The sequence below is a fragment of the Saccopteryx leptura genome, chromosome 2 (genome assembly GCF_036850995.1).
Source record: "Saccopteryx leptura isolate mSacLep1 chromosome 2, mSacLep1_pri_phased_curated, whole genome shotgun sequence".
Lineage (NCBI taxonomy): Eukaryota > Metazoa > Chordata > Mammalia > Chiroptera > Emballonuridae > Saccopteryx > Saccopteryx leptura.
The window spans coordinates 65,884,687-65,908,790 of record NC_089504.1 but is presented as its reverse complement, the minus strand read 5'-3'; the positions used below and the strand labels follow the sequence as shown (position 1 = coordinate 65,908,790).

Below are 24,104 nucleotides of genomic sequence, written 5' to 3'. Positions count from 1 at the left end.
GTGCAAGCTAGGATTAAAGATGAAGGCCCATCAGTTCTTGGCTCCGTTGTTTCTTTACCGACTGTCCGAATCCAATGAGAACCTGCATGGGCCAGGCTGCTGTGATAGTGGCCCTGGCCCTGGCTGCTGGCTTTACAAGAATGTAATATAAATGGAATCATACAGAATGTGCTCTGATATATATTGCTTCTTTCATTTAGCATAATAATGTTGAGATTTATTTATGTTGTTCCATATATTAGTCATTTGTTCCTTTTTATTACAGAGTAGTTAATATTCTATTGTACGGATATATCACATTTTGTTTATCCATTTGCCAGTTGATAGACTTTTTTTTAAGTAAACTTTTTTTTATTAGAACATAATACATATAAAGACAAATGCACAAATCATAGATGACCAGCTTGCTAAATTTTTATAAGCAAATATCTGTGTCACCATTCAGCTCAAAATGTAAACCCCGTTCTGGCCGTGAGCCTCTTGGTGGCTGTCTGAGCTTTTCTGACACGCAGGCCCTGGGTCATGGTTCCCTGGGATGGACACCTTTCCTTGCAGTCCTTGAATTGGTTCATGAGTGTTAGATGGGAGCAAGGGGCTCAACGTCTGGACAGTTCTAAATGTTATTTCTTTTCTTTCTTTCTTTCTTTTATTGATTTTAATTTATTGTGTTTACATAGATTCTAGTGTTATACTGAATGCCTCCCCCATATTCCCCTCAACATCTCCCTTGCCCCCCTCTCTACAGCGCCCTCCCCTCTTCCCTTCAGGTTTATCCCATCCTATCACCTCCTTTCCCTCTGTGCTCTTTTCCTCTGGTCCTTTGATCCCTCCTCTGTCTCAATTCCATTCCTCAGTTCACATTGTTCATTGGATTCCTCAAATGAGTGAGGTCATATGATATTTTTCTTTTTCTGCCTGGCTTATTTCACTTAACATAATAGTTTCCATGTCTGTCCATGTTGTCACAAAAGGTAAGATTTCCTTCTTTTTCATGGCCCCATAGTATTCCATAGTATATATGTACCAAAGTTTTTTTTTAATATTTTTATTTATTCATTTTAGAGAGGACAGAGAGAGAGTAAAAGAGAGAGAGAGAGAGAGAGAGAGAGAGAAAGGGGGGAGGAGCAGAAAGCTTCAACTCCTATATGTGCCTTAGACCAGGCAAGTGCAGGGTATTGAACCGGTGACCTCAGCATTCCAGGTCGATGCATTATCCACTGTGCCACCACAGGTTAGGCTGTACCAAAGCTTTTTAATCTACTTGTCCACTGACGGACACTTGGGCTGTTTCCAGATCTTCGCTATTGTGAACAATGCTGCCATAAATATGGGGGTACATATCTCCTTTTGAAACAGTGCTATGGTGTTCTTGGGTTATATTCCTAAAAGTGGGATAGATGGGTCAAAAGGCAGTACAATTTTTAATTTTTGGAGGAATCTGCATACTGTTTTTCACAGTGGCTGCACCAGTCTGCAATCCCACCAGCAGTGCAGGAGGGTTCCCTTTTCTCCACATCCTCGCCAGCACTTACTCTGTGTTGTTTTGTTAATGAGCGCCATTCTGACTGGTGTGAGATGATATCTCATTGTGGATTTAATTTGAATTTCTCTAATGATTAGTGATGTTGAGCATTTTTTCATATGCCTATTGGCCATCAGTATGTCCTCTTTGGAGAAGTGTCTATTCATGTCTTTTGCCCGTTTTTGATTGGATTTGTTTATCCTCCTGGTGTTGAGTTTTACAAGTTCTTTATAAATTTTGGATATTAACCCCTTATTAGACGTATTGTCAAATATGTTCTCCCATTGTGTAGTTTGTCTTTTTATTCTGTTCTTATTGTCTTTAGCTTTGCAAAAGCTTTTTAGTTTGATATAGTCCCATTTGTTCATCCTGTCTTTTATTTCACTTGCCCGAGGAGATAAATCAGCAAATATATTGCTGCGAGAGATGTCAGAGAGCTTACTGCCTATGTTTTCTTCTAAGATGCTTATGGTTTCATGGCTTACATTTAAGTCTTTTAACCATTTTGAGTTTATTTTTGGGAATGGTGTAAGTTGGTGGTCTAGTTTCATTTTTTTGCTGGTAGCTGTCCAATTTTCCCAACACCATTATTTGAAGAGGCCGTCTTTACTCCATTGTATGCTCTTACCTCCTTTGTCAAAAATCAGTTGTCCATAAAGGTGTAGGTTTATTTCTGGGTTCTCTGTTCTGTTCCTTTGATCTATATGCCTGTTCTTATGCTAGTACCAAGCTGTTTTGAGTACAATGGCCTTTTAGTATAACTTGATATCAGGAAATGTGATACCTACAATTTTATTCTTCCTTTTCAAGATTGCTGAGGCTATTTGTGTTCTTTTTGGTTCCATATAAATTTTTGGAATATGTGTTCTATATCTTTGAAGTATGTCATTGGTAATTTAATTAGTATTGCATTGAATTTATAAATTGCTTTGGGTAATATAGACATTTTAATGATGTTTATTCTTCCTAACCATGAGCCATGAGCATGGTATATGCTTCCACTTGTTTGTATCTTCCTTGATTTCTTTTATCAACGTTTTATAATTTTCCAAGTACAAGTCTTTAATCTCCTTGGTTAAATTTACTCTTAGTTACTTTCTTTTTTTGGTTGCATTAGTGAAGGGGATTGTTTCCTTAATTTCTCTTTCTGACATTTCATTGTTGATGTATAAAAATGCTTCTGATTTCTGAGTATTAATTTTATATCCTGCCACCTTGCTGAATTCATTTATCAGGTCCAGTAGTTTTTTGACTGAGATTTTAGGGTTTTCTATATACAATATCATATCATCTGCAAATAATGATAGTTTTACTTCTTCTTTTCCAATTGGATGCCTTTTATTTCTTCTTCTTATCTTATTGCTGTGGCTAGGACTTCCAGGACTATGTTGAATAAGAGTGGTAAAAGGGGGCACTCCTGCCTTGTTCCTGATCTTAAGGGGATTGCTTTTAATTTTTGTCCATTGAATATGATGTTGGCAGTGGGTTTGTCACAGATGGCCTTTATCATGTTGAGGTATGTTCCCTGTATTCCCACTTTGCTGAGAGTTTTGATCATGAATGGGTGCTGGATTTTATCAAGTGCTTTTTCTACATCTATTGAAATTATCATATGGTTTTTCTCCCTCCTTTTGTTTATGTGATAAATCACATTGATTGATTTGCAAATAGTATACCAGCTCTGCCTTCCTAGAATAAATCCCACTTCATCATGGTGTACAATTTTTTTCATATATTGCTAAATCCGGTTGTCTAATATTTTGTTGAGGATTTTAGCATATAGATTCATCAGGGATATTGGCCTATAAATTTTTTTTGTGTTGTCTTTGCTGGGTTTTGGAATCAGAATTATGCTCACCTCATAAAAGGAGCTTGGAAGTCTTCCTTCCTCTTGAATTTTTTGAAACACTTTGAGAAAGATAGGAGTTAATTCTTCTTTGAATATTTGGTAGAATTCACTTGTGATGCCATCGGGCCCCAGGGTTTTGTTTGTTGGGAGTTTTTTGATAACTGTTTGGATCTCATTTGTTGTAATCGGTCTGTTTAGGTTTTCTGATTCTTCCAGATTGATTTTTAAAATATATGTTTCAAGGAATTTGTCCATTTCATCTAGGTTGTCTAATTTTTTGGTATACAGTTCTTCATAGTATTTTCTTACAATATTTTGTATTTCTGTTGTGTCAGTTGTTATTTCTCCATTCTCATTTCTAATTTTACTTATTTGAGTCTTCTCTCTTTTTTTCTTGTTGAGTCTGGTTAAAAGTTCATCAATCTTGTTTACCTTTTCAAAGAACCAGCTCTTGGTTTCGTTGATCCTCTGTATTGTTTCTTTAGCCTCTATGTCATTTATTTCCACTCTGATCTTTATTATTTCCTTCCTTCTGCTGTCTCTGGGCTTTACTTGCTGTTCTTTTTCTAGTTCTTTTAGATGCAGAGTTAAGTTGTTTATTTGAGCTTTTTCTAGCTTCTTAAGAAGCTAATGCTGTGAACTTCCCTCTTGGGACTGCTTTTGCTGTGTTCCATAAATTTTGAGTTGTTGTATGCTCATTATCATTCGTTTTTAGGAATTTTTTTTATTTCTTCTTTGATTTCATTGTTAACCCATTCGTTATTTAATAACATGCTATTTAGTTTTCAAGAGTTTGAGTATTTTTCAGTTTTTCTGTTGTGGTTGATTTCTAGTTTCATGCCATTTGTGGTCAGAGAAGATGCTTGATATGATTTCAATCTTCTTAAATTTGTTGAGATCGTTTTTGTGCCCTAACATGTGGTCTATCCTAGAGAATGTACCATGAGCACTTGAAAAGAATGTATATTCTGCTGCTTTAGGCTGAAAGTTCTGAAGATATTGTTACATCCCAGGAGACAGACCACAGCAAACCCAAAGTGAATTTTATAAGTTTTATTGCAAACCTGCGCAGGGACTGCAGGCAACCCATGCAAGGGAACACTGCAGCCCTGAGCTTCTAAAATGGCTCCTTTTTATAGGGTGGCTATCTATGCTGAGTAAGCAAGCAGAGTTTACAAGGGCGGGAGAGGTGCGATTAGCTGACCTTATTCTTGGCTAAGTCTCTAGGGTAGGGCTTCCTTGATGTTGGATACATAGAGTTCTGTGGAAAATATTGCTACATTTCTAATGGTCGTTTATCTTTTTTTTTTCCTCCAGCCATGTACTGGATGTACTCAGTTTTCATGGCTGGTGACCTGCACCGCTTGTCCTTAGATGTCACATTCCCCCGTTTTCTTCTTATTAGTTCAAATCATTGAATGTAGTGAGCCAAGGGGATGAAGAGAGTAAATTCTCATACTAATTTCTTTCTGCCTTGTATTTTTCTTCTCTGTACTAACTTCTTGCACAAACCTTCTGCAACTTACATAAACCTTTAATTTTTATGAACTTTCTTTACTATTCATATATAACTAGCTTTCACAACAACTTACTTTTTCTTTTCCTTTCAAAAGTACCTCTATACCTTATATCATTAAAACCATACAATTCCTTTCCAATTTATCAGAATTCTTAATTTCTAAAAACCTTAACCTTCAGCGAGGACTAAGTCAGTAATAAGTAATCCTCTTTTAAAGATTGCTTTTTGGAGGTGTACTTTTCATAAGTAGCCTATTGGACACATGACCAATATTCACAGGTTATTCTATAGTGGTATCTATAAGCACATACATAATTTTCATTTACCTTATAGCTTCTCTTCTAACTAAGGGACTTATAGTAGTACATGTATTAACTTTTAAGACAACTTGTTCTGGCTTTCCTTTGACCTTAGTTCCCCTCCTTCCCCAAAGTCTAATTAAAAGAAGGTCCTTAGTGAGTTTCTCTAGGCATTAGCCATGCGTGGACCAGTTAACTTCTGGTTTGGGGCTGAAGCAGGGCATGCTGTCCTTCTCAGGGTCAGCTTATAAGGGTTGGTGAGGTCAGTCTCCGCTGTCCACAAAGGTGTCTCTGCTGGGACTGCAAGCTTCAGCCAGCTGCGGTAGACTCAGGCGGGTATGCCTTCTACCTTGGCAGTAGTGGGAGTGGTCAGGATCATGGTGTGTGGACCCGTCCATGTGGGAGTCAGTCCTTTGGTGGTGTACTTCTTTACCTAGACTGAGTCTGCAGGCTGGACGGGATGTATTAGGTCTTCTGGCAGTACTGGAATCACCTCTCGGACAGTCTTTTGGACAGCCTGCTGAGTAATCTGTAGACTCTGTAAGACTCAGGGGTCCCTAAACTCTTTACGCAGGGGTCCAGTTCACTGTCCCTCAGACCATTGGAGGGCCACTACATACAGTACTCTAGTACACTGCTACTAATGAAAGAGGTGCCCCTTCCGGAAGTGGGGCAGGGGCCAGATAAATGGCCTCAGGGGGCTGTAGTTTGGGGACACCTGCTGTAAGAACTTAAGGAAGGAGTGGTTATTTAATTTAGTTGTTTTATTTCCTCTCTGAGTTTCAGTAGGAAGGGAGGGAGTCTCCTAAACATTATCTCAAAAGGAGTGAATTCTTCCCTGTAGGGGGTGTACCTCACCCTAAGGAGGGCTAAGGGGAGTAAGGTGGGCTACTTTCTACCAGTTTAAAACAAGTTTAAAGTTTCCTTTAAGATCCGATTCACGTTTTCTATCTGTCAATTACTTTAGTAAAATCTATTTCTGAATGTTCACCTGGGAAAGTTCTCTCTTTGTTATATACACTATAAGGGAATCAGTCAGGGTGCCTGGGATTCCCAGTGCCCAAGGGGGAGGGGCAAGTGCCTGAAACTGTGAGGGGAGCCTGCCACTTCTTGTTGTTGTTTTTTTCCTTTTCTCTGCTACTTCTCCTGCAGCCAGCTGCAGCCTGGCTGCCTTTTCTTTCTCTACCTCTGCTGCTATACTGGGCTGCATACTGACCATGCCACCTGCCTGCAGGTGGGTGCTGGTGATAGTACGCTAAACTCTCTATGTTTTCTATGGGTCTAGCAATCCTTGGTTTGGCCAGTCTGCTCTTAAGTTGGCCATTCTAGTTTACAAAGAGTCCGCAACGTGGCAAAATCAACAGGAGTCCCATAGTCTCGTGCCCTGTGAGAGAAATCAGAAAAGTTGTCAAGCAAGTACTGAAGAGGCCTTAGGGCAGCAGAGAGGCCCTTGACTCTCGAAGGAATCCTGTGAGGAAGCAATGGGCAAAGCAGACAAACAAACCAAATATGCACACAAAACAAACAGAACTCCTAAACCAAAACCAAAAGGGAGAAGGCAGGGTCCTGCGTTCCCCGACCGACCGGGTGGGGAGAAATCAGGTGGCATCCCGCCTGCTCCACTATACCCTTTTCTAACCAGAGCTCTGTTTCCAAATATTCAAAGAGGAAGCTTCCTTACCAAACAGTCTCGAGACTCCAAATGTTTTGAATCAGCCAAATTCAGTTTCCAAACGGTAACTGCCAGAGGCTGGCCAGCTACCAACGTCTGCTGCAGCCCACTCCATGAGGAGGGGTCTTACACGGCCAATCACGCTGGGGCCTCCATGTGTTACATCCCAGGAGACAGACCACAGCAAACCCAAAGTGAATTTTATAAGTTTTATTGCAAACCTGCGCAGGGACTGCAGGCAACCCACGCAAGGGAACACTGCAGCCCCGAGCTTCTAAAATGGCTCCTTTTTATAGGGTGGCTATCTATGCTGAGTAAGCAAGCAGAGTTTACAAGGGCGGGAGAGGTGGGATTAGCTGACCTTGTTCTTGGCTAAATCTCTAGGGTAGGGCTTCCTTGATGTTGGGTACATAGAGTTCTGTGGAAAATATTGCTACATTTCTAACGGTCGTTTATCTTTTTTTTTTCCTCCAGCCATGTACTGGATGTACTCAGTTTTCATGGCTGGTGACCTGCACCACTTGTCCTAAGATGTCACAGATACCTACTAAATCGAGCTGATCTAGTGTGTCCTTTAAGTCTGCTGTTTCTTTGTTAATTTTCTTTCTTGAGGATCTATCTAGTGATGTTAATGGAGTAAGTTGATAGACTTTTTGATTGTTTCCAGTTTTGGGCTGTTATAAATAAAGCTACTATAAACATTTACACATCAGTCTTTATGTGGAAATATATTTTTATTTCTCTTAGGTAAATACTTGGGACTGAAGTTTCTGTGTTGTATAAGTGTATGTTTAATTTATTAAGAAACTGTAAGACTGTTTTTCAAAGTGGCTAAAATATTTTTCATTCCTCTAGCAATGTGACAGAATTTGAGTTAGTTGTTCTTTATCCTTGGCAACATTTTTTATTGCTAGTGTTTTAAATTTTACCTATTATATATGACTCACAAAAATGAATATGAAATGATAAAAAATGGATTTTTTATTAAACAAGAACATCAGAAAAGCAAATGACAAGTCAAAGAAAGTTGTGCAGTTATGCAAATAAGATGCAAAACCAACTTTTATTTCACTATACAAAAGCTCAAAGTACTGGAGTATTTGTATGTTCTCTCCCTAATTTTTGTAAGCAGTATAATAGTTGTACAATTGTATATTTGTGTAGTTTCAATTGGTATTTCCCTGATAACTAATGATATTGAGTATTTTTTCATGTGCTTGTTGCTATCCATATATCTTCTAATGTGTCATTCCAAATCTTTTGCTTATTTTTATTGGGTTATTTGTATTGCTGTTGTGTTGTAAGAATTCTTTATATATTATTCTGAGTCTTTTTATCAGATTGATGTTTTATAAATATTTTCTCCTGATCTGAGGCTTATATTTTCATTTTCTTGGTGTCTTTGGGGGAACAGCAGTTTAAAATTTTTATAATATACAATAATTTTCTTTTATGGTTAGTATTTTTTGTATTCTATCTAAGTAATCTTTGCCTAATCCAAAGTCACAAAGATTTTTTTTCTTATATTTTCTTAGGAAAATTTTGTATTTTTACCTTTTAAATTTAGGTCTGTGGTATTTTTAAATTAATATTTGTATGTGGCATGAGATGGGGCAGTGGTCTTTCTTTCCTTCCTTTCCTCCTTCCTTCCTTCTTTCTTACTTCTTTCTTCCTTCTTATTTCCTTCCTTCCTTCCTTCTTTCCTTCCTCCCTTCCTTCCCTCCCTCCTTCTGTCCTTTCTTTCTTCCTTCCTTCCTTCCTTCCTTCTTTCTTACTTCTTTCTTCCTTCTTATTTCCTTCCTTCCTTCCTTCCTTCCTTCCTTCCTTCCTTCCTTCCTTCCTTCCTTCCTTCCTTCCTTCCTTCTTTCCTTCCTCCCTTCCTTCCCTCCTTCCTTCTGTCCTTCCTTCCTTCCTACTTCCTTCCTTCCTCCCTCCCTCCCTTCCTTCCTTCCTTCCTTCCTTCCTTCCTTCCTTCCTTCCTTCCTTCCTTCCTTCCTTCCTTCCTTCCTTCCTTCCTTCTATCTTTTCTTCAACATATGAATACCCAACTCTTCAAGCACCATTTTTTTTTGCTTTATTGTGCTGATTAGTATCTCCAGTGCACTGTTAAATACAGGTGGTCAGAACAGATGTCCTTGCTTATTCCTGAGCTTAGAAGGAAAGCATTACATCTTTCAGAATTAAAGATGAGGTTAAATTTATGTTTTGTGTAGATACGTTTTATCAGATTGAGAAAGTTCCTTTCTATTTCCAGTTTGCTGAGAGTTTTAAATCCTGAATGAAGGCTAAAATTTGCAAATGCTTCTCTGTATCTATTGAGATTATGATATAATTTTCTTTTTTATTCTGTTCATATGGTTAAGTATAATGATTGATTTTTGAAGGTGGAACCAACATTGCATTCCTGGGATAAATCCCACTTCATGTTGTATTATTGTTTTTATATATTGTTGATTTCAATTTACCAATATTTTATTAAATATTTCTAAGTTGAGGTACAGGAGGGATATTGGTTGGTGTATTTTCTTTTCTTGTAATAATTTTGTCTGGTTTTGCTACTGAGGGTAATCTTGTTATTATATAATGAGTTGGTAAATATTACCTCTTTTGGAAGAATTTGTATAAAATTGATAATATTTCTGTCTTAATTGTTTGGTAGAATTCACTAGTGAAGCCACCTGGGCCAGGAATAGATATATGGCTATTCAGGTTACTTATTGCCCCTTTTAAAAAAAATTTTCATTGATGAGAGAGAAAGAGAGAGAAGAGGAGGAGGAGGAGGAGGAGGAGGAGGAGGAGGAGAAGAAGAAGAAGAAGAAGAAGAAGAAGAAGAAGAAGAAGAAGAAGAAGAAGAAAGAAGAAGCATCAATTCATTGTTCCACTTAGCTATCCCATTTGTGCACTCATTTGTTGCTTCTCATATGTGCCCTGGCTGGGGATCAAACCTGCAACCTTGGTGCTCTGGGACATGCCCAATCCATTGAGCCACCTGGCCGGCCAAAGAATGTTATCTATTTTTCTTGAGCTTTGGTAATTAAGTTTTTTCAAGGAATATGTCCATTTCATCTAAGCTATCAGATGTTCTATATCAGTGGTAGTCAACCTGGTCCCTACCGCCCACTAGTGGGCATTCCAGCTTTCATGGTGGGTGGTAGCGGAGCAACCAAAGTATAAATAAAAAGATAAATTTAACTATAGTAAGTTGTTTTATAAAAATTTATTCTGCCAAACTTAGCGAAAATCCGACATAAAGTACTTGGTAAGTAATTATTATTATATGCTTTAACTTTCTGTAACTCTGCTTTATAAATATTATAAAGTAAAGTTGCTTCCCTACTTTATAAATCATCATTACTGTGGAACCAGTGGGCAGTCAGAAAATTTTACTACTAACAGAGATACAAAAGTGGGCAGTAGATATAAAAAGGTTGACTACCCCTGGTCTATATGTTCATCTAAGCTATAAAAATATTATCTCATCCTATAGAATTCATAGTGGTATCCTTTCTTTCATTTCCAATAATAAATTTTTATCTTTTTTTTTTTTTACAGGGACAGAGAGAGAGTCAGAGAGAGGGATAGTAGACAGGGACAGACAGGAACAGAGAGATGAGAAGCATCAATCATCAGTTTTACGTTGTGCGTTGCGACACCTTAGTTGTTCATTGATTGCTTTCTCATATGTGCCTTGACCATGGGCCTTCAGCAGACCGAGTAACCCCTTGCTCGAGCCAGAGACCTTGGGTCCAAGCTGGTGAGCTTTTGCTCAAACCAGATGAGCCTGCGCTTAAGCTGGTGACCTCAGGGTCTTGAACCTGGGTCTTTCTGCATCCCAGTCCGACGCTCTATCCACTGCGCCACTGCCTGGTCAGGCTGTATCTTTTTTCTTGATCATTCTGGTGACAGGTTTATTAGTTTTACTGATCTATTCATTATTATTATTATTATCACTTTAAATATGGAACGCTTCATGAATTTGCATGTCATCCTTGCGCAGGGGTCATGTAATCTTCTCTGTATTGTGCCAATTTTATTTTATGTGCTGCCAAAGCGAGCACTATTCATTATTTTTTTTAAAAGACTTTATTTATTGATTTGAGAGAGAGAAAGAGGCATGGGAAAGGAGTGGGAAGCATCAATTCATAATTACTTCTCGTATGTGCTTTGACCAAGTAAGCCCTGGGTTTTGAACAAGCAACCTCAGCATTCTAGGTTGTCGACACTTGATCCTCTCTTCCACTACAGGTCAGGCTTACTGAGCTATTAAAAAACTAGGTTTTAGAGGTTTTTTTACATTTTTTCCTGTTTTCTATTTGAACTGATTTCTCCCCTTTATTATATCTCTTCTTCTGCTTGTTTTCAGTTTAATTTTCTTTTGTTTTACATGTTTTTAAGGTAGAGACTTAGAGTATCAATTTGAAACTTTAAAAAAAACTCTTTAATGTTGCAAATGTTTTTCTAAGCATTGTTTTAGCCATGTCCCTTTAATTATAAACATTTTTTTTAATGTATTGATTTTAGTGGGAGAGAAGAAGGGAGAGAGATAGGGAGACAGACAGAGAAACATTAATTTGTTGTTCCACTTATTTTTGCACTCATTGGTTGATTCTTGTATATGTCCTGACCAGGGATCGAACCCCTAACCTTGGGATATCAGGAGGATACGCTAACCAACTGGGCCAGCTAGCCAGGGCTTCAATGTCCCACTAATTTTGATATATTATGTTTTTATTTTTATTAAAATAAAATATTTTCTAATGATTTCTTATTTGACCCATAGTCATTTAAAAGTTCATAATTAATTTCCAAATATTTGGGGATTTTCCAGGTATTTCTTTCTTTTTTATTTTAATTTAATTCCAAATCAGTTAGAGAATATATAAATATACTTAGTATAATTTCAACCTTTTTATATTTCCTTATTAGTAAATTTTCCATATGCCTTGAAAATAATGTATATTCTGCTATTGTTGGAACGTTCTATAAATAGTCAACTGGGTCAATTTGTTTGATAGTGTTGTCAAAATATTTTGTATACTTAGTGATTTTTTTTTGTCTACTTGCTCTGTTAAATACTGAGAGAGCAGCCTTAAAGTTTTCAACTGTGATTGTGACCATTTTTCTTTCCCAAGTGTGCTTCCCTGCCTCAATAGTACCAAGGTAGAGCCTATAGTAGAGTAAGCATCAGCCAAGCAATCAAATGTGTCTCCTTCTCTAGCTCGCTTTCAAAATGTTTCAGTGATTTTATGGGAAATATTCACTTTTGATTCCCAAGAAATGAAGGAAGAGGGTTGTTTTTGTTCACAAGCTTAGCATTATGCAGAAAGGTGACTTTTTCATCAACTCCTAATTCTTCTGAATTGACAAAGAGAGGCATGCTATGGGTGAGATGCGTTGCTCAAACAGCTGTATTTCAAACATTGGGTAATTACTGTTATTGTTCCCAGCAATGGGACTTGGTGACAATTCAGGGAAATAGGAAATACTGTTGAATAAATTGTACTTGCCTGGAACTGAATTACTAAATCAGTTCATACTTCAAATTCTTTGTTGAACTTAAGACTTCTCACTGATAAGAGACTCTTTAGGCCAAATACCTGGTGTCCACTAAGACTTACTCCAAAATTCCTAAGTGTTTGCTTAGAAAGTGCCGCAGAGTAATTGCTCTTTAAATAAAAGCAAAAGGCATTGTAAAGCAAGGGAAGTACAGTATATCATGTTATCAGCAGCAAGATTAGTTTTTCTTGTGCCTGTGTTTAACTCTGCAAAATGCTTCTGTTTGAAGATGCCCATTCAGCTTCAATGTTTTGACTTGAGAGAGCATCTGCCAGTTCCTTTGAATCTAAGCAATAATAACTTAGCCACTTTTGTTTTTTTTCCTTGAGTTTGGTTCTTTGAGAAGTAGGCCTCCATTGAGAAAAAAGAAAAAGTCTTATTGAGTATTAAATTAGAAATGCATGTGGAGGAAGAGAAATAGGATTAACTTTGGTAGATCCTAATATAGGCCAGGCACTGTGCTAGGTATTCACAGTTATTTCCTTATTCCATCTTCTCAAGAACCCAATCTGGCAGATATATTAGCCCCATTTTTCAAGCAGTGAGACTGAGATGCAGACCAGTATGAGGTCCTGTACCAGAATCAATCTAGTACCAAAATTCAAGCTTTTTGCTGTCATGCTTCCATTAATATGGAGGTCTGACACAAAAGTAACACAGTCTATGGTTATTTTTATTGATTAGTTCTGTAGTTTCTGTAATGGTCTTGCATAAATAGAGTGGGGCAAAAATATGTTTACATTTGTGAGTATACAAGTCACAGAGTTTATTCTTATATTATTAGTTGTTAATTATTGTATTATTTTTCATATGAATAACTGTAAACCTACTTTTTCCTTACCCTGTATGGTCAGCAGGTGAGTCTCTAAAATGTCAGGGTTTTTTTTTTTTTTTAATTCACTGTGTTAGGAAAGCTTTGGTCATACCATCTACCTTAAACAGGATATTTTGGTCTTTGGTATTTCTGGCATTCCACAATACTGACACCTCTTTGGACTTAAGCATTTGAAATTTTTAGGCTTGATGTCAGGACTGAACAGAAAGCAGTGTAGAGACTTTAGTGTAAGCAAGGAGGGAGAACTAGGAAAGTTCAAAGATTGTGGCAAAGTTGATTGGCCAATAGAAATAAGAAAGCTGGAAGGCAGGCATGTAAGTATAGGTGTCAGAATTCATGGTAAAACAGATATCAAGGGACCCAAATGGGCCTATAAGAAAGAATAATCATGCAGAGAAGTAATCCAAAGTATTGGTCATCAGGAGCCATGCACTTGTATCAGCTGGAACATTGATTCATACATTGTTATCCTTTGACCAGCATCATTACCATCATTTATTAGCTTGTTAGGAATCCAAATTCATGGGTTCCACCTTGATCTACTGAATCAAAATCTCTGTGGTGTTTTATAATTCAAAAGAATATATGCACCCCCATGTTTATTGCAGCATTGTTTACAATAGCCAAGATCTGGAAATAGCCCAAGTGTCCATCAGTGGACAAGTAGATAAAAAAGCTGTGGTACATATACACAGTGGAATACTACAAGGCCACAAAAAAGAAGGAAATCTTACCTTTTGAGATAGCATGGATGGACCTGGCGACTATTATGCTAAGTGAAATAAACCAGGCAGAGAGAGAGAAATATCATATGATCTCTCTTATATGTGGAATCTAATGAACACAGTGAACTGAGGAATGGGACAGAGGCAGAGGCAGAGTCACGGAGAACAGAGGGAAACCTGTCAGAGGGAAGAGGTATGAGAGGATGGGATAAGAGAAGGTGAAATAATTAGTGAAGTGATATATACATAACACAGAGATACAGATAACAGGACAGCAAATCCCAGAGGGAAGGGGGAAGGAATCAAGGGAGGGGGACAAAGGGGGTGTAATGGGGGACACGTGGTGGGACATTTAAATCCATGTTAACACAAGAAATTTCAAAATATGATAAATAAATAAATAAAAAACAATCTCTGGTGTTTTAACAAGCTTTCTAGATGATCCTTATACATACAAATGTTTGAGAAACTCTGAACTGGAGGTACAGAGCAGCAAGTATCAGGAGAGAGCAAACCAGAGTCATGGAAGCTTGGCTGACCACATTATATATTTAATAAAAACTTATAGAAAGTGCTAGGCACTGTGATAGGTGTGATAGAGATGAAGAGACAGAGTGTCTTTAGTGATGGATTAGAGGAAAAGAATGAATTTTGTTGGGGTTGTGTTGAGTTTGAAGAATCTAAGGCGCATTTATATAGTGGTGTCCCACAGGCAATAAGAAGCACAGTTGGCTTGTAACTCAAGAAAGAGATCTGTTATAAAGAGTTATCAGTCCACAAAGGAAAAGCTAAAACCCAGGGAGCTGACAGTCGTGGGTGGGGTGTGTGGGGTTGGGTTGAGGGATAGCATTGTGGAGTGAGGTACAAGAGGATCAAGTGTCTGAGATTCCTTGATATCTTGTTAACCACAGCCTCCTCAACCAGCAGCTGGCTTCCAGCTGTTCTGACTACATCCTGTTTACCCTGTTAGTGAAGAAGGATCCCCTAATCTAAATAGTATGAGATGGCCAAACACACAACACCTGACAGGGTCAAATGAGACTGACAGCAGTTTACTAGTCATATATGCTCACAGCCTGCAGAGAGCAGGACACCTTATGACATACAGTGCCACATGGGGGTTGTTTTGGGGAGCAGAGTAAACCAGCAGGGACTGTGGGAAGCAGGCTTTGTAGTGACAACTGAGTGAGGAGATCCTTAATTCCTGCTGGGGAAAGCGGTTTGTTAGGGCTAGCAGAGAGATGAAACCTGTTAGGTGAGGACCAGGTGGGCCAGAGCTGCTCCAATTGATGGTGAGCTAGCTAGGTGGGAAGAATGGGCTCGAGAAAGGCCTTTGGGGCCCTCTGAAGCTTAAAGATGTCAAGGAAGCACATGGAATTTCAGATTTTATAGTTTATCAGCATACATGGGAAATCCACTTCAGCACCTTTCTTAAGGTAGCTTCTCTGGACTAAAGCCTTCTTTTTTGCTTTCCATCCACAGCCTGGTATTCCCTCTTTCTTTCTCGCTGCTCACCTCCCACCTGTCTTCCCCCAACAGGTCCTTTTTTATTAACAGTAAATTTTACACTTCCCCTGGATCTGAATTCAGCTGGCAGTCAGATGACCACCCCAGGGCCTTAGGCTGTGAGTGCTCTGTGTACCTAGACTTGGCTGTCCCACCCTGGGTCTAGAGCCCAAAGCCCTTTCTTAGTTGAAAAAGTAGGCCAAATATATAGAAACAGAAATATTTGAGAAGGCAGAGAGAAAAAAGAGCCTATATAGGCAACCAAGAAGAGTAGTAAGAGAAGTTGAAAGAGAAGTTGTATCATGGAAAGTAAAAGAGACAGCCAATAAGAATGGTGTAGTTGAGAACGTCACATGCAGCTGGGAGCTCCAGAAGAAACAGACTGTTTTGATACTGTGTGTGTGTGTGTGTGTGTGTGTGTGTGTGTGTGTGTGTGTGTAGAGATGTTTGAGGAAAGGGTTGGGAGGGGTAGGAGAAAAACAGGTGAAACAGTGAGTTTAGAGGAAATGGGTACTAAAGTATTTACGGGAGAAATTATGTTGTTTAAATACTCCGGCAAAAACAAACAAAATTAGTGGAGTTGAGTTGGGGAATAAATGAAATAAGAACAGAAGAATCTTGATAATTGCTGGAGCTATCTGATGGACCTTGCTATTCTCTAACTAGACTATTTTCTCTAACTTGTGACAAGTCTGAAAAGGTCCGTAATAAAAGTAAGTGTAAGTGTTTCCTGTGGACCAGAGGGGGCCATGCAGAAAAGAAAGCCATCATGGGGACATTTGTGAGAGGGCAAGGAGACCTCAGTGGAAAGAGAATAGCAGCTAATGACAAGGGGCTGAGGAATAAACTATAGTATGTTTTCAACCTTTGTAATGCTACAGCATCTGCCTAGGCCTCTGCCTCTGCAAAAGAATGGTAGGAGAGAGGAGCACACCAGGGGATCTTTAAAGGGCCCCTTGAGATAAAACATTTCTTTTAAAGATCTGCCAGACCCATGCAAGGTATTCAATTTTAATTGCCTGCAAAGCCTGGCAATCTCAAAGCCACCCATGCAGTTAAGAACTGTTTTAACCTTCATTCCTTCCATTTCCCTTTCCCGGTCCAACTTCAGTCCCTAAACGGAGCAAAGCTTCAGAAAGCAAATGAGGGAAAATGTGAGCAAAAGGCCCTAACCCCCTTCCTCACGGCAGGATTCCAGCCTGAAGTAGGACTAGTGGGTGGGAAGAAGTTTTGATGCTAAATTAAGCTCAGAGGTGTGACTGTTTCATGGAACTGGACACTAATAATTGAGTTGAGACTGTGTTTGCAACTTAATATAACAGAAGTATTGTCTATTAATGAGTAGAAAAGTGTAAGATGCAGGAGTTGACTCAGGGATGATAGAAGACAACTAATGTTGATTACCAACTATGCTTCAAGATTGTGGACTGTGCCAGTTATATTTCTATCTGTACTTTCATATCACGATCTCCTTGTCAGCTCACGCTCAACCTATCCCATCAAACTTATTCTCTTCTTTCTCACTAATTTCTGTTTACTACCTCATTATTTTTGTTTCTAACAGCATCATTTTCCCATTCTCAAGCTAAAAATCTAGGAGTTAATGTAGATTCTTCAAGCATCAAGTCTATTGATTTTTTTCCTTCTCTTTGGATTCCTTGGCTCTACCACTCACTGACTGCGGGGCCTGGCACAATGTAGGAGATGTGTTCTGGGATGCCTATAATCTATTTCTCTTCTGTTCCCACTGGTAGCCTCTGACTGAAGGTGTTCATATTTATGCTGTGTGACCCTATGACCACAGCTGACTGAACCAGCAATCAAAATTTATATCCTTTCTGGTAGTTATAAAGTAGTATCTCTGTTGGGCAGATAAAATATATTATGCTCACTTTGTTAAAGATGGTGCTGCCCACATGGAAGCCTGTCGCTCAGGTGATGATATTAGGTGCCCTTATACTTAGAATGGGTGTAATTATATTAATGTGTGTTGGGGGGGGGGCTGTGGGCAGGCAGGATCCTTGTAGCCTGGGGCTTGGTTTTAGGACTAAGCGTTTCCCACCCTTTTTGATGTGGGGTGGTGCAATCCCATTATGCCTCAGATAAGTGACTTTGTATTAGAGACTTCCCTATTTTGTATATTGGATTAAAGGTTTTGATTTCTGCACTATAAAGTGGGGCAGACTGGGGGCTTGCTCTCTCGGTTCCTGTGATTAGTATTAGAGGAGAGAGCAGAGAGAGGCCACGTGGAAGAGCCCAGGACAAGCAGCCAATATGGCGGAGTGCTAAAGGAGCAGTTAGTTAGTGCAGAGTTTGTGTAGGAAGAAGGAAGGAGATGGGGAACAGAGGTGAATAAGTCTGGTGAGCTAGAAACCTTTGATTCTAGGAAACTCGGATAAAGTCAGTAGCTTTGTGAGCACTGAATGAGTGGGTTTTGGAGGCCAGTGTGTGTTTTTACTTGCCCGCTGAGTGCAAGCTCGGATTAAAGATGATGGCCCACCAGTTGTTTTTTTTTGTTTGTTTTTTTATTTTTATTTTAAAAATAATTTTTTTTATAAATAAATTTTTATTAATTTTAATGGAGTGATATCAATAAATCAGGATACATATATTCAAAGAAAACATGTCCAGGTTATCTTGTCATTCAATTATGTTGCATACCCATCACCCAAGGTCAGATTGTCCTTTGGCACCTTCTATCTAGTTTTCTTTGTGCCCCTCCTCCTCCCCCTCCCTCTCTCCCTTCTTCCCTCCCCCACCCCCTATAACCACCACACTCTTGCCCATGTCTCTTAGTCTCGTTTTTATGTCCCACCAATGTATGGAATCCTGAAGTTCTTGTTTTTTTCTGATTTATTTATTTCACTCCGTATAATGTTATCAAGATCCCACCATTTTGTTGTAAATGAGCCGATGTCATCATTTCTTATGGCTGAATAGTATACCATGGTGTATATGTGCCACATCTTCTTTATCCATTCTTCTATTTTTTTTTTACAGTGATTAAAGCCTTTAAGCAAACTCTTGGCCAATACAGCAAGAATTCATAAAAGAGTAGTATCCTTAACATGTTCACCAAGTCCAAGTTGGCACCATCACCATGCCAAATCCCTGAAAAATGCAACCCAACCCCAGTTCAGTCTGTTAGGAGTTGTCACAAGGAGCAGGAGTCCAGGAAAAGTCCACATCCAGGAAAAGTCCGCATGGCACTGGAATTGTCACAATTCTATACTTTGCAGCTCACGTCCAAGTCCCAGTGACCGCTGCTTCTAGCTGGTAATGATTTAGGTAGACTGGAAAAGCCATCTGCAGCAATTGGCCCACCAGTTTTTGGCTCCGTTGTTTCATTACCGACTGTCCAAATCCAATGCAAACCTGCATGGGCCAGGTTGCTGTGATGGTGGCCGCAGCTCCTGGCCTTACAATCTCATTGTGGTTTTTTAAAATTAATTTTCTTTTCAAATAATTAATTTTATTTTCAAAATGGAAATTGTTACTGTTGAAGTGACAAAACCTCGATTCTTGTCTTGCTTGAGAGCAAGAATTCAATCAAGAGATAAAAATATATAGTAAGCAAAGCAAGGGTTTATTGGCCGTGCAAGAATACATTCAGGAAGGCCTGAGCAGGCAACTCGCGAGAATGAGTGCCCCGATGAGTTACAGAATTTAGGTATTTATAGGCTTCACTTCTTGGACTTTCCCATTACTGCTCCCCACCCCCCGCCTTTTTATTCTTTCTAGCTTCTTCTCATTAACTGTCTTCATTGTATTGCTATGTGTCGGATACCATATCAGGGAACTTGAGACCACCAGTCTGGGTGTGGTGAGGTCTGTTCTAGCTTAAAGATTTACCTAGATCCTGCATACCAGAAATGCATGGAGGCAATTCTTCCCTCCCGCTCTGCCTGTCTGGTCATATCTAACTAGCTACCTAACCTAACAGAAATAACTATTATTTTCTTATCTTTGCTCACTGTAATGCATTCAGGTTATACCAACAGCTATCAAGATGAAAATGAAAATGATCTATAACTTCAGTCACCCAGTGATAACCACTGTTAACTTTAGGAATAGGGCAGTTGTTTTGAGGGCTATTTCAGCTAGGTCTTGCAATATCTCTATTGTTGAGTATGTACTTTTATAGGGACTGAAGTTCTTGTTTGCCAGAGTTCTGAATTAATATTGCCCAGTTCAGTGGTGGGATGAAAATAATTTAACAACCAGTTCTCTGCCCTAATGATTATTTTAAGTATAAAAAAAAATACTGAAAGGTAGTTTATTATTTCATGCATTTAACAGATACTTAAATAAAAACAATAAAAGGAGTACACAAAACTAGATTGTTATAAAAAAGAGCTTAAAGTGTTAATGAAAAAATATTAAATAATACCTGACAAAAGACAATAGAACAGTTATTTAAGATATTTCCATATTGCTTCCTAATTAGCATCCTCACTTGCAATTTTTTTCACCTATGGACAGAACGAACAATACTATGGGCACTTAGAATATGCTGTTGTGCAGATGAACATTAAAAATAGAGTAAGGAATGTAAATATGTGATTTCCACATTGGGTGGCAGCCCAGGCACCCACCTTAGAGAGAACCCTGATTACAAGTGCTATTTTAACAACCAGTTCACCAATCTCGACCAAAAATTAGGTATCAGTTCTGCTGAACTGGTACAAACTGGCTGAATCTCACTGCTGGTCCAGTTCTTGGGAAATGCCCACCCTTCTCATCTCCTACTTTCTATTTACCCAATGTTCAGATAATTGCTTAGGGACAGTTTTATTTAGTCAAGTGCTTCTGCCTTCTAGAGTATGCTTAGAAGATAAAAGAAATAACCATTGATTGAGCTCTTATTAGATGCCAAGAACAGTATGAAGACACCATTGTATGACCTTATTTAATTCAAGCAGCTCTTTGAGGACGGTCTTATCATTTCACTCCACAGACTGAAATGGAGGCTGAATGATGTTAAAAAATAACTTACTGGTAAATTTGCCAACCCAGGTTTGGCAACTGAAAACTGTTAAATTTTATTTTTTAATTAAAACATACAATACCATTTGGTGAGCAACTTCTTTGTTCTATTACAGGTCTTATTAAATTGATCACATACTTTAAGCACTTAGTGGTGAATATAAGGACAATTCAATTCAATGAGACAAAACACATTTCAAAAATATGGCTATTAATTTTTCATACTGTAGACCTATTGAATATCTTTAAAAATTCTAACAGATTTGTTGAAGCATAATGGACAGCCAGGAAACTGCACATATTTAAGGACCATTTGATAAGTTTTGAAGTATAAATACATCTGATAAACTATTAATAGTAGTCCAGACAACGAACAAGTCATTCATGCCTAGAAGTTTCCTCAGGCCACTTATAATTATTCCTTTCTTCCACACTCCTATATACCTCCATCCCCAAACAACTACTATGCTTTTTTTTTTTTTTTACAGAGACAGAGAGAGAGTCAGAGAGGGGGATAGATAGGGACAGACAGATGGGAACAGAGAGAGATGAGAAGCATCAATCATTAGTTTTTCTTTGCAACACCTTAGTTGTTCATTGATTGCTTTCTCATATGTGCCTTGACCGTGGGCCTTCAGCAGACCAAGTAACCCCTTGCTCGAGCCAGAGACCTTGGGTCCAAGCTGGTGAGCTTTTGCTCAAACCAGATGAGTCCTAGCCTTTCAAGCTGGTGACTCGGGGTCTCGAACCTGGGTCCTCCACATCCCAGTCTGACGCTCTATCCACTGCGCCACCGCCTGGTCAGGCTACTGTGCTTTTTATCACTATAAATTAGTTTTCTTGTTCTAAAGTTTTTATAAATAGAATAATTAAGTATGTACTCTTTAATCTGGCTTCTTTTACTCAGCGTAATTATTTTGAGAGTCATCAAGGTTGTAGTAAATCTTAATTTTTGTCCTATCTATAGGTGAGGACTAATTCCATTGACTAGATATACTATAATTTATTTATCTATTCACCAGTGGATGAACATTTGGGTTGTTTCCAGTTTTTGACTATTACAAACAAAACAGGTATAAACATTTATGTACAAGTCTTTGTATGGAGATATGCTTTCATGTCACTTAGGTAAACACCTAAGAGTGAAATGGCTAGATCATATGATAGGTGTGTGTTTAGTAATTTTAAAAATCTTTTTAAAAAACAGCTTTATTGAGCCTGCAGCCCCAGAGCCTAGAAGAGGCTTACAGACAGTATTTAGCTGCGAAACAAGCCAGGATACTGTTTGTGAGAAAGAGACAGATTTCTCAGACCCAGTATTCTTCTTAAAGGGGCCACACAGAAAACTGCTTTCACAGCCACTCACTCAGGACTCTGGGGGATGGGGAGAGATCAGAGGACCGAAGTAGCAGGAAGAGAATGTAATCTAGGAGGCACAGGGAGAAACACTTTGAGGTACAGCCATCCCAAACCCTGGACTAAGTCACTCCCCAAATCTGAAGTGAATATTTTCCCTGGAACCAGCAATACCAGCAAAGGGAAGCAGGATACCAGCCAAACAGAACCTCTCCTGCAGCACTCAGGGTACAGTTGCTTAGAAGGAGGGAGCCATCCGAGATAAAGTATTGAGTGCTACAGTCTGAGCTGCAGCGCCCCCACCCACACTGCTGAGTGCTAGCCTGAGGGACCGGGAGCCGGGTCTGCCACCACTGAGGCCCCACAGGGAGCTCAGTCCCACCTGGTGGGGGTGGAGGCTGAGGGCGGCTGTGGGGGCAAAAGGGGGCAAAATGAAGGAAATTTTACCTTTTGTGACATGGATGGACCTGGAAACTATTATGTTGAGTGAAATAAGCCAGGCAGAGAAAGAAAAATGTCGTATGACCTCACTCATTTCAGGAATCCAATGAACAATGTGAACTGAGGAATGAAACTGAGACAGAGGAGGGATCAAAGGGACCAGAGGAAAAGAGGACAGAGGGAAAGGGGATGATAGAATGGGATAAATCTGAAGGGAAGGGGGGAGGGCGCTATGAGGATGGGAGAAAGGAGAATATTGAGGGGAATACAGGAGATAGGGGGATACATTCGGGGCAACACTGAAATCTATGTAAGCACAATAAATTAAAATCAATAAAAAAAAACCCAAAACAAAAAAACCCAGCTTTATTGAGAAATAATTTACATACCTTAAAAGCCATCTATTTTTAGTGTACAATTCAATGAATTTTAATTTACAGAATTGTGTAAGCATAGTCCAATTTTAGAAAATCTCTGTCACCTCAAGAAGACCCTTGTCTTTATTTCCAGTCACTCCTGGCTCCTACCATTAGCTCTAGGCAACCACTAATCTATGTTTTATTTCTATAGATTTTCTTTAGCTGGATATTTCATGTAAATTGACTTATGCAATATGTAATGTTTTGCATCTTGGCTTCTTTCATTCTGTATAATGTTTTTAGAACTTATTCATGTTGAACTATGTATGTATCAGTACTTTGTTCCTTTTATTGCTGAACGGTATTCCACTGTATGGATATACCACATTTGGCTTATCTATTCATCAGTTGATGGACATTTGATGTACAAAATGTACAATTAGGGTTTCCAGTATTTGGATATTATAAATAATGCCCCTATGCACACACATGTACAAGTCTTTATGTGGCTATATGATTAATTTCTGTTGGATATATTTTTAAGATTAGAATTGTTGTGCTCTAAGGTGAATTTATTTTTAACTTTTTAAGGAACTTTTTTTTTTAATTCATTTTAGAGAGGAGAGGGAGAGACAGAGAGAGAGAGAGAGAGAGGAGACACAGAGAGAGAAGGGGGGAGGAGCTGGAAGCATCAACTCCCATATGTGCCTTGACCAGGCAAGCCCAGGGTTTCGAACCGGCGACCTCAGCATTTCCAGGTCGACGCTTTATCCACTGCGCCACCACAGGTCAGTTAAGGAACTTTTTAAAGAGACTGCCAAACTATTTTCCAAAGTAGCTGGACAAGTTTACATTCCCACCAGCAATATATGAGAATTCTCATTCCTCTGTATCCATACCAACACTTGTTGTTATTGTTAGTCTTTTGATTATAAACATCCTAGTGGGTGAGAAGTAGTTTTTCATTGTGGTTTTAACTTACATTTCCTTAATGATTTAGGATGATGAGCATCTTTTCATAGGATTATTTGTCATTCCCACATCTTCTTTGCTGAGGTGTCTATTTAAATATTTAGTCCGATTTAAGAAGTTGGTTTTTTCCTTATAACTGAGTTTTGAGAGTTCTTTATGTTTCTGGATACATACAAATTTTTCACCAGATATATGTTTTGCAAATACAGGGGTGGGCAAAAGTTGGTTTACAGTGTGAATATTTGAAGCACAGTTTATTCTTATATTATTTGTTTATTAATTATTGTATTATTTTTCATACAAACAACTATAAACTTACTTTTGCCCAACCCTGTATTTTTTTTACACTTTGTGGCTTGTCTTTTTACTCTTTTTTAACTGTGTCTTTCTAAAAGCAGAAGTTTTTAATTTTGACGAATTCCAATTTATTTCCTTTTATGGATCATGTTTTTGATGTCATATATGTATAAAAAGTATTTGCTACAAATACTTTTTACAAAGATTTTC

The 24,104-nt window shown here is 38.6% G+C and overlaps 1 non-coding gene across 1 annotated transcript; it reads right to left on the bottom strand.

Annotated features, from left to right (window-relative positions):
• Nucleotides 1–10,813: 10,813 nt before the first annotated feature.
• LOC136396481 (U6 spliceosomal RNA) lies at nt 10,814–10,919 on the bottom strand. Its single transcript, XR_010749767.1, has one exon. It is a non-coding gene; the product is annotated as a U6 spliceosomal RNA (small nuclear RNA).
• Nucleotides 10,920–24,104: the final 13,185 nt, after the last annotated feature.